The sequence below is a fragment of the Neolamprologus brichardi genome, chromosome 19 (assembly GCF_056152115.1).
Source record: "Neolamprologus brichardi isolate AB-2024 chromosome 19, ASM5615211v1, whole genome shotgun sequence".
In the NCBI taxonomy this organism is placed as follows: domain Eukaryota; kingdom Metazoa; phylum Chordata; class Actinopteri; order Cichliformes; family Cichlidae; genus Neolamprologus; species Neolamprologus brichardi.
This window is the reverse complement of record NC_142122.1, coordinates 15,023,871-15,035,872: the sequence shown is the minus strand read 5'-3', so window position 1 is coordinate 15,035,872 and position 12,002 is coordinate 15,023,871. Positions and strand designations below refer to the sequence as shown.

Here is a 12,002-nt window from a genome sequence, read left to right as displayed (position 1 = left end):
TTGCAAGCTAAGAGAATAAAGGATCATGCAGTCCCACCGTGCTGTGCAACCTAACTAACAGCTGTCGGATTCTCCTGAACTCACTCTCATCATCGTTTTGCTTGCCTGACAATAAAATTCCCTGTGCCTACTCCCACATTCCCAATTTTCACTCACAAGCTCTACCTTATTCATCCATTTCCATTTCATTTTTCCCCCTTCTGCTCTGCACTCTGTTCCTGCCCCTATCTTTATCCCTCATTCCAGCATACTGCCAGACGGTGTATTGTTCTGTCGCTGCGATCCCTTAATGCCATCCAATCGAGCAGGGAATATCTTGAAGGGATTTGGCCAGGGATGATTTGGGAGCTTTAAATACTGCTAGGGGATTTGCATCAGATTCAGAGATCCTGACTCAGAGCTGATCACTGGAGCTTTCTCCCGAAACAGGGATCCAAGTACCTGCTGCAAGATGTGGATTCAACCCTGGAACTTTTTGGATGGATGTGCACATGTGCAGGCCAGCAAAAGACAACTTCCTTGGGTGTCCTTGGGTTATCTGGCTCAGTGCAACCTGGGAAAGCTAGAACTGTGACTCTCAATAAAGGAACAAGTCTCAGTTCACTCATTGTGCTATAACTCTTAATTACCAACATCAACAAGAAAGCAAAGGGTTTACCATGATTCTGATGATTTTATTCACTAAGTAGCACAGAGCTATGAGGCATCCTAGCAGTTCCTACAATGCACTGTTGAAAAGTGTATTTAGCTTTATTTAGTATGCCAGTATTGCAGATGTTGACTGCATCCTCTGCTCATACAAAAGCACATTCAACACAGCTGTTTGGAAGAAAAACACCAAACAGGCAACGGAACTCAGCTTCTACCACGGGACGACCAGTCAGCAATCGCCAACAAGTTAACATCACCCCTAACAAACAAAAGCAGCGTAGAAGAGAAAGACAAAAGAAGGGCACTGCGATAAACAAATCAAACCAACCCAAGTGAGATTTAAAAAAACAAAAATCTGAGGGAAAGCATTTATTCTCAAGAGACCATGGAGGAGGCAAGAAAGCCATCAGTGCAGGCTGGTGGGACTGAGAGAATGGAGTTTGAAATGACTTGAACGATGGCTGGCAAAGCGAGGCATCACAGCCTGTAGGAGCTGAATTTGATGGGCAGCCTTTGGGCTTTCAAAGCGCTGAGCTCTACACAATCCTATTTTCCTGCCTAAACACTGGGACACACTGTCGCTGGAGAGGCAGAGATGAAAGCACCGAGTGTGTGCGTGTTTGTGTATGTGCTTCCTCTTCACAGATGTTGCAGCTTGGCCCTGGTATGGGCCCTGAGGAAGTTCAGAACATACTGTGGGTGGACAGTATAAAGTGGCATGTGCAAGAGACAAAAAGACGAAGTGGCAGAGAGACAATGTGCACAAGTCTTGATCAGCACTGAGCCGTCGGAGACAGAGTTCTAACTGCAACTCCCCTGAAATTGACTCGCAGCCATGTGCACACTTCTGCATTTCCTTGCCTCTCTGTAAAAGGATTAAAGGGACCTTCAAAGAGCGGCAGAGAGATTGGCCAGGGGCCTGCAGGGTCCCTTTCCTCACCACTGGAGGACCAGGGCAGATTAAAAGTGCCCGGGCTGCTCAGCCTGCCTTGTTACCCGCCTTTGCTTTCTGCGCAGTGTATTAGGACACTTGAAACTCCCCCCCGGAGGAGCCGAGCACAACCAGGTGGATTAGGAAGGAGGTTATTTTACAATGATGTGAGGGACCTGGATGGGGACCGAAGAGCACGTGTATGTGTGTGAACTGAAATTAAAAGGACAGTACAAGTGGGCCAGGCAATTTCATAAGTGGTGCCTGTGTACACAGAATGCACCCTCACAGGGGATCATGGGTGACTGAAATCTAAATGAATGAGACAGGAGAAGAAACAGGCCTAATTCTCCTTAGACAGAAAAAATGAACTAGATGGATTAGCAACAGGATGAGGTTTCAAGGAGAAATGAAGAAGTCAAGAGAGCGCGTGAGAGAGAAGCTGCTAAGTGTGGCGAGTTTGGTTCAACAACAAAGGACAAGCCATCACAAATGAGACCTCTTCGGTTGTTCAGCTAGTTTATATCGACAATTAATTACTGACCAATTACCCACTGTGAAATTTGATGGTCTAAGAATATAGTTATCCTCATTTTACATCCAATTTACTTGGCTCTCATTTGTAATTTGCATGGCAGCGCACATTCATGGCACTGCGCCTCTTTCTTCTTTCCACAACTCTTCCCAGCCGTGAGTAGGTGAACGCCAGAGGGATAAAACAAGCAGGAGGTGGGGAAGGAGATGAAACACACCATTCAGCATGAACATTATTGTAATCTGAAACTTCTCCTTGCTTTGGGTTTTCACCATTTCCTGTGGTTGGCTCTGTGAGCAGACTGATGATGAAGGAACAGCGGGGAAAGTGGAATACAAAGCAACAAAACCATTATTCCTTGTTCATATGTCACTAAGTGCGTGCAAGCAGCTTATTACAGGTGCACATCTAGGTAGGTGCACACATGCAAGGAATTTTATCAAAACCGTTTGACAACTTCTTTCCGGATGTGGGGACAGCTGACAGTCAAACTAGACTAAGACTGTTTAAAAATATGGTCCCAGTTTAATTCCAGGCTACTACTTTGCAAAAATGTTCTGTTTGTGGTCAATACAATGACAGACTAACTATAGTATTTTTCAACAGTAAATTCATAGCATAAACTATCTGTAAGGTGCCATTAAAATTTAATGTATAAGAAAAGCTTATGTGGGTGGAGAAGCGAGGAGTAGGCCAAATTGCTAAATCTTGAGATAAAGTTAAAGTTCAACAATCAAATAATATTCTAATGGAAAAAAAATTGTAAACCAAATATCTATGTGTACAACCACAGTTCTACTGAATATTCGTGTCCAACATGAAACTAGGCTTTGAGGCTGAAGCCTTCCAGGCCCTCGTCTTTTCTATCAGCAGTAAGTCTCAGTACATCGGTGAGGATAAAGTTGGAGCACAGCATGAGAACAGAGCTGTTCAGCAGATTTATGTAACCATTAACTAGTCCAAGACTATGTAAGGTTACTCTAACATGTTCTCAACCTTATCTGTACTTGTCTATGTGCTTTGTTATGTAAGACGAGATCACCAAAACGCAATATGAGTGAGCTGCCTGGCTATATGATGTGATGTTATACTATTCTATATTTTCACTCGTTTTTATATGTGTTATTAATTACCTTTTAGTTAAATGCCCTGCAGCTTTATTTCATCACATCTTATTTGAAGTGTTCCCTGTTTTTCCCTGTATTTTAATCTACATATAGGGGAAAAATGGCCAATTTTAGTTCAACTCAAATCGGTTGAAGAAGTCTGCCTGCCTTTGAGCTTTACGGCCAGTAAATTAAAGAAGAAAAGGACAAGGCCAGGGAAGGTAGCCAAGATTAGACAGGTTGCTCCCTACGGGATTACAGTTTCTTTAGGGTCAGAACCACCTGTCTGCCACCCAGGAGAGTGGTAGAGCTGGAGATGACGAGGGATGGGCAGATGGAGATGTGGAGGGGAGAGATGGCAGGGGAGGATCCCTAAGGGGAAAGACCAGACCGAGTCCCTCCGGTCAGCATTTGAGCTGAGAGGAGGGACCTGGCACACAACACAGAAGCTCACCGATTACCACATATAGTAGAGCGATAGAAAATGGAGGAATGTGTGTAACTAGATGATCAAAATTGGGTCCAAACAAGTAGCAGATAAAGGAAAGTAGTGAATAGCCTTTGTGCGTTCAATCACTTCTACAGAAGAGACCTTCTGTTCTCATACTTTATGGAGTAAAATATGAGAACGACAATGAAAGAAATGTCTTTCGCTATAAATCATGAATTGATGTAACTGTGCAACTGTGAACACATACGATAAATAGCAGTGTTACAAAATCAAGCGTACGCGCAGCAAGACCAGCACAATTACAGGTGAGAAGTAGAAACCTTTTTCTCAGAAAAAAACGAGAAGAAGAAGAAGAAATGAAATTAAAATGTACGCAAACAGATTTATATGCCAACAATGCTGGCCTTTCATGGTGATTGATGGCTTCCCTTTCTGCACATTTCAGAAGTAATAAACACAGAAATATTTCCTTCTCTTCTCTCTTAGAAAGGCACAGAAGGAAGGTTTGGGTAAAACAAATGGCTCAGAGATTCCAGATGTGTGGTCATTTATTTTATACCCAGCTTTCCCTGCTGTACTGGAATGTTAGCGAAGGTCTTGTCTGAGCCCGCTTTCAAATGTTGTAAGTTAACACCAACCGGAGGATGGCTGTGTTTTATTGTTGATTTGGTGTGTAAAGTATTACTGAAGAATGGGTGTTGGGGATAAGTTTGCGATTTATACAGCCAATCCAAAAAGTTAAAAGGAAAGTCTTTGAGGAGGGGATGTATAAATGTCAGTCTGCATGCTTGATTAAAGAGCGCTTCAACCTGACATGGCCGATCACGGTCACTTCTTAAAAAGTAGCCCATTAAATGACATGCACTAGTAATCATTATTGGCATAAGTGTCAGAAAATCCACATCTGTTTCCTGTGGTAACAGTTCAAGTGGTCCATTTCAATTACCCACTTATCACATCTAGACCATTAATCAGAGCTGCTTTATACATCACTATTTTAGTGTTTGCTCTTCACTGTTCTCCTGGTTACAAGGTTTCAATACGAGTCTGTGCGGTACTTGTCTCAAATGTATTAGCAAGGGCACAGAAAAGGTTGGATAAATGAGTAAAGAGTGTGAGCGCTGAAGATGGATGATGATGAAAGTGGAAGACAAGAGGATGGTTAGAAGGCAGAGGTCACAGTGCCTCCAGGCCACATTCTCTACCACTTCACACACACGCAGACACACACATGCATACACACAGCCAAACCAAGACAAAAGCATAATTGCACTGAAGCAGGAGCACAGTGATGCAGCCTTGCAGTCTCTAGCAGAGGTCACCATGTCAAGCAAGCCAATTAAAAAGATGATTAACATTCATGTGGGAGAAGCGTCATTGACGTGCAGGTGGGACCTGCACACCATTCACTCACCCACCCACACCCACACACATATATCTATATAATGGGTGCATGGAATATTGCAGTCCAGCCAGTTGTAGCTGTGGTGTCCTGGGAGGTGGGGATCATGAGGTTAATATGATCCTAGCCAGCTCTTTCATTAAACTGATGAAGGTAATAACAGCCTACAGGGAAGGAAGGGCTGCCAGATTGACTAAAACCATATACCCACAACCTGAAAGCAACGTCTGCAAGCCTACTTGAGCTACCTGGCATAGTGAGATAATAGTTACTTTTGTCATTCACCGCATTTAAATGCAGACAAACCGAAGATGGAACGAGAACTGACATGACGTCATGCGATGTGTGAGTCTGATGCCCTTTCATTCCATAGCTGTACTGCAGACCTTTCAGCTAGCTTAAAGAAGACAAAGGTAAAAGTATATGAAGAAATGATGAACCAGTGATTTGCGATACTGCACATAAATACAGAGCCAGTATAGCAAACACCAATAACAACACATTAAGGTGCAAATTTATGCAATGCAAATTTAGTTGGCTAAATATTAAACTTAAAAAACATATCCATCCTATCTGATCAATACCAACACCAACATTGGTATCAATACCATCAATATTTGGATCAATCTGCCCAACTCTACCATGAAGTTATACTTTTACACAACTACACAGCACCTGTTGCAGAGTATTTTCTTTAGAAGTCATGTTCATTGAGCACAGTTAAGTGCATGCATCACCAAAACACATTATGAAGAAATGTGAGCTTCTATTCATGGGTATAGCCGATATCATGCATGGCTGAGAATGTGAGGCAGGGGAGCAGATTAAGAGTAAATAAAAAGAGGATGGTTGTGATAGGTAGCCCCAACAAAGAATAAACATCATTAATTGGGGAGGCACACATGGATGGACACAGCCAGATGGTGTTTTGTGCTCATTTGTCATACACTGCTGACAGAGAAAGAGGAAAGAGTGAGAACCAGAAAGAGAAAAAGGAAGAAAAAGGTGTTTATTGATTGCAAAAATCAGCACACTGCTGCCTAGAACACACTTTTACTGTGCAAATCTACCTCCGCTTGTTCTGCACCGTCTTCTCTCTGTGCCTTTCCAGACTGAGTGGTTCTGATGGTGCTGCCATTGTACACTCTGCCAAGCCGGATGCATACTGGTGAGTACAGACCCAACACCCCACAGATAGCCAAGCTTGGCATCCATTAAGGTCCATCTGTCTGCCTTTCACAAAAACACCCTCTACTGTATGTTCTTTCTCAAAGGTGGCCCACAGGAGAGAACAGAAAAGAGAGAAGAGTGACAGGAGACTCAGGAGAGCAAGAGACAGGAACAAGAAAAAAGGGGTGGAGTGGATTTGGGGGGGGAAAGAACCCTAGTGTTGGCATGAAGGGACTCCAAATGACAACCAGCTGGGCTCTCACTTTGCTGCTTGCTGTTCAGGCATTTATAAAATTGAAGAGAGAAAAGTGGACTGAAAACAATGTCTTATTTTGCATTATGTGTACTAGAACTTCTAAAGTAAAAAAAACCAAAACAACAACAACAGTAGGATGGAGTGGAAAGTAAGAGAGATGTAGCACAAGAGGGAGCAGTAAGTCTGAGTCAGGACTGGGTTTCCACCATCCCGCAAATGGAGAGTAGTGCTCAAGGCCATGGGCTGCTCAGGCAGCTACCATGCTCACTTTGTTCTCTGCGATGACAGTTTCATTCAGAGAGGCATGCACTCGGCTTCCAAGGGCCAACGTGCCCCTGCACCAACCAGCTCTTTCTTTCTCTGTTTGCTGTTCTCCTTTCAAACACAACCCTGCCTGCTTTTTGGATGTTCAATGTGTATGTGTGTAAGAATGTCAAAGGAATCAAAGCTAGCCGGCTACCTCTATTAATATACTATGGGTACCTTACAGTAAGTGCTTTACTGTCACTGCACTGAATCAGATGTAGACACTGCTGACATGAGAGCCTGTAGACCAGATACGGTCATAAAAATGCCTGAAATTTAAAACAGAATTGACTCACTTTTTCTAAATAGTATAAACTTTGTAAGCAGCTCAATTATCACTACACAGCAGAACATTTTGCTTTGTTAGAAAGAGTGAAGTGCCAAGTGTTTTTTTGGGGATTGAGCAGACACACTATAAGGCAGAAATATAGCTCTCAAAGAATCTGAAATAGTAGATTATTAGAGAAATCCATAACAGCACAGATGCAGGCTGTCTCATCCGGTCTCCAAAGAGCCAATCAGAAGTCGAACGAGGAAACATATTAGCCAATCGTGTGTAGACTGGAGGTTCACAAAAGGATTCACTGTGCATTGCAGGACATATCAACTCCCTCCTCTACTAAAAATGAAGGTAAGCCCAATTTTTGTTTTTCTTGCTTTGCTATATCTATAATATGAATTAGCATATCTGGTGAGATGAGCCATAAACACAGATCACGTTGCCATAAATGAAGCTGTGATACTGCAAAGCGATCAAACGGCCAATTCATAGGCGACCTGCTTTACCTCCTGAATTACAGCTACCCCACATTTATGTCTGGAACAAAAACATTAAGACAGCAGAGTCTATGCAGAGTTTTAAAAAAGGCAACACTGCTGCTCCCTTTTCCTTCCTCCTGCACACTCTCATACACAGAATGTTACACAATGCATCTCTTGGCTAACATAGTTATTGCCAATTAATAATAATAATGGATTGCATTTATATAGTGCCTTTCGGGGCTCTTAAAAAGTAAATCTCTACTAAATAATTTGGAGACAACGTCTGCCACACAGCTTGCAGTGAAACAGTCAGGCCACATGTCAATCAGTGATATCACAGCAGGCACTTGCTCCTAAGAAAGATAAAGTACCTACACCGGCCTGATTAAGAAGGGGTGTGGCCAAAGGTGCGGCGTGCCTAAATGTTTCATACAGAGGTCATGTTATTGCGTTTAATGAGGATTATAAAGAAATTGCTTGTGGCACCCACTGTGTGTGCAGCTGCCAAGCCAAGACTTCATTACACACCAGAAAAAACGTTTTCCATCGATGCTTTGTTTGAGGTTGTGAGTACAAGTAAGCAGTAGATCATTAATAACATGTGGAAGTAATTCAGATGGATTTGGACCTAAGCGTATGTCTGTTTACACAAGTCAGCTGCAAGCCAATTCTTATTTGTGATGACAACATCATTCTACATAATCTTGGCATACACAAAATCAGGGGGGTTTTTTTTTGGGGGGGGGGGGGGGGGTTGCCTCTCTCTTAATTGGCCATGATATTCTGTCAATCACAGGATAATGCCTTCCTATAGGCTGATAATCTTTGCTCTCCTGCCCTTCTAAGGATAGTGGGGAGAAGTGCAATGAGCCAGTCAGGGTTTATGCATACAACTGTGCAAGCTGAGGTTACCGAAAGTGCATTGGGGTTCTGCTGCTTGCTCTGTTTGAGGCCTTAACGAAGGACTCAAGAGATGAGAGCAGCATTTTTGTCGGTGTGTATGCGAACGCATGCACGTGGACACATTTTTCTGTGCAAGCGCATGTGTGTGTGCGCACTAGCGTAGGATCAGTGAAGTAAATCCACACTTGAAAGAGTAGCTCAATCAAGCTCTTCCACCAATCTCCCCCCGCCTCCCTTCCTTCTGCCTCTCAACTTGCCTTCGTTCCCCTGCTCCCAGTTCATTTAGAGTTGAAGAGTTCACAGGACTAAGGAGTGAAAGAGCAACACACGGGGCAAAGATGAAGAACTACCATGAGCAATGCAGCAGCCACTGGCTAAATGACAGATAAAATGTAAATACATCATACAAACCCACAAATGAGCCAAATGATTTTACAAGGCATGCTTTTTAAGCCCTTAAAAAAAAGAAAATTACATGAGAAATAAGCTCATATTGTTTCTGTTAAATGCACTTATTTAGCCTAGGGAAAAAAGTTTCATTTTGAATAATTAAACTAAATCATTACTGTTAAACAAGCTTCTACAAACTATTTTCTTACTAAAAAAATAAATAGTATGAGCGTGACTGAGTTTAGTTGGCTAAGCAAGTGGGAGGAGAGGATTTTCACTGCCAGACATCCTGGCTTTTAATCCCAATTCAGTCAATTGTGAAATTATTTAGGAGCAAAATTATTATTATTTTTATAAAGCCTTTAACTTCAATTTAAGGCCAGATTTGAAGAACCTTTGGTTATCCCGCATCCTCCCCTCTTTGCTTCCTTTCTGCAGCAGGGACCTCGTCAATGACAAGTAAAGCCCTTTCCTTGGAAGGGAATAAAAAGCATGACCTCATTTTGTGTCCTGTGCGATGTAATAAAGGCGATTTTACGCTTCCAAACGTAGAGGAGATGCCCTTCATTAGAACTGTGCATACTCAGCGTGTCCATACTTTAATCCAATTTAGTTTAGCATGATAAAGGGCATTACAGCCACCCAGTCCCACACATACTCACGACACGTATGCATTCAGATGCAGGAAATAACAGAAGAAAAGAAAAGAAAGAAATGCAGAGCCCTTAAGAATTATTGGGTAGATAATGCACTACCCCAGTATTTAGGAACATCAGACAATTATATTGAACCCAGGGGCCAGTCAGAGTCCTCTGTGGTAAGTAAAATCTATAACAAAGTCAAACTTGGTTTATTTCTTGCGTCAATATAAAGTAGAGTATTAACTAAAAATATGTCTTAGCCGAACAAGCTTTAGCATTTTTCAATAGATATGAATGTGAGGAAAATGTGCTTCCCTTATTTCATTATATTCCAAAGCAAAAACAGGACACATGGATCCTGAGAAATCAGAACATTTATATGCAAATTTGATAGGTTCAGAAAAAACACTATCTATCTAATGTCTAACTAATGGAAATAACTTTTCATTATGGTTAAATGAACAGAGATGCTTTGCCTGAAGGAAAAATAGCCTTTGGCGAACTGCATCTGGTCATTAATTAGATCCATAAAACTCTTATTCAAATTAAGAGAGAAACTTTATGAGCAAAGAGATTTCATTAGTGTCTCAAAAGAGCAAGAAGCTTTCTTGTGTTTGAGAAATAAAAGAACACCTCTTTACCCCACTCAGTGGTTCAGGTACCAAATTAACAGACTGTGTTTAATGTACTTGTAAGGGTGCAAAATGCACAGAGATTTCTAGGAAAGTGATAAAGTTTTCTTTCATGGCACTTGATTTGGATTAGTTTTAACATTGAGCAGCTGCCATTATCTTAAAAGGTGTTGCTGTGTCGTGTTGACACGTGTGCCAGTGACTCATTCTACTTATAATAATGCAGCTTCCAGATATGGCCTTCATCTTCAACTGTGCATATAAAAGTCTTTCAATATCCTCTGTACATAATTACAAGTCCCCAAACTAAAGTCAGGAAATGAGAACCGGTTCCAAATTGTCCAATCCATCAGAGTAGGATGTTCCCTGGGTTACTTTTTTCTTTTTATTGATGCCAACGTGTTTTTCTGACTGTTGAGTCTTGCAAAAACAATGTTGTGAAACTCATGAATCTACTTTGTTGGAAACTTCTAACAAAAAGGAGTCAAGATGAAAAGGAGGAAACGGTGCAAAGCATGGCTTCATTTGAGAGAAAAAAGGATAGCAGTGCTAGTTTTAATGGCTTTAAAATTATCATTTCAAGTACGGGTGGAAACACCAGCAATATGCCGAAACATCTGTCTACACAACTTGGGCTTAAAACAGGAATCCATTAGACACTATTGCTTCTCAGCTAGGCAGCACACATGTTAAAAGGGTAAATACTGCATGGTATATCCGTGCAACACAGGCGAGCTTAGCGTTTTTTTTCCTCTTTGACTTCAAACAACATTTTTTTTTCCCTCGCTGCATCCATTTTAAGTTTTGACTGACTGTTGCTACAATAAAATAAGGGAATTCAACCAATAAGGGTAAAAAAAAATCAATTAAGTGTGGTATCAGTGAAGTCATATCAGTTCCCCGAGGAGCTGTGAAACACTTCAGTATTCAAAACAGTCGGCGCCTAAACAAATGACAAGTAAGCCGAATACAGACAAGAAATATTCCGGCAAGATGGCACGAATTAAAGCGCCTTCCACACTGTCTCAAAAAGGCCTTATACCGCTTTGACAGACAGGTTAGAAACATCACAGAAGACAGGAGATGCATGATGCCGCTTCCTGTGGCAGACGTGAAGCTCTAAACTGGTCTAAACGAAAAGATGCCGTTCACGGCCCTTGAATGATGCAATGACAAGGATTTGTTTTAACTCTTTACACTATAAAACAACATTTTACACCCTCCCCCGTGATGAGTTTTGACACCTCAGTATATATCAATAAAAATGTGGTTTGACGACCATTAGGATGGTTTCCAGGTCTTTTCAAGCATAGCTGCATAGGCGGAGATTACCCTCACTAACTTCTGATGCACACCCAGTCATTTTGTTCTATAAGCAGACCAGAAATATGAGAGAACGCACTCAGAAAGGAGCTTCAAGGGGTAAAGAGGTAAACCCCATTTGTTTTAACAATTACTTTCCTGATGTGGCAGACCCAATAAAATAACTAATAACCCTGAGCTGACACATGTAAACATTTGAATTAAAATATAGCAATTTATAGTCTACGCTTGTTTTTCCTAATACAACACCAGGATTCAGAGAGCCTTTCCCATGAGAATTTCTGTATAAAGTTTCAAACACGTTGGTCTTAGAGCTAAATAGGTGACTTCAACTTAACTCTTGGGATTCAGGTTTTCATTTTATAAGTCTGAAGTGAAGTTTGTTCAGCTATTTTTTGATAAATTTATTAACATACTGGTGTGCATCTGAATATCCCCGTAATCCTATAACCCCTATTTTGATGTGTTCAGATCAAATTTTTTCCCACTATTGAACTCATTTCCACAAATGTTGACTTTCTTGGGGTATCGAATGCATCATAA

At 41.5% G+C, this 12,002-nt stretch overlaps 1 protein-coding gene across 5 annotated transcripts in view; it reads right to left on the bottom strand.

Annotated features, from left to right (window-relative positions):
• Positions 1–12,002, bottom strand: part of qkia (QKI, KH domain containing, RNA binding a) — a 79,014-nt gene that overhangs the window by 15,783 nt on the left and 51,229 nt on the right. The window lies entirely within an intron of this gene.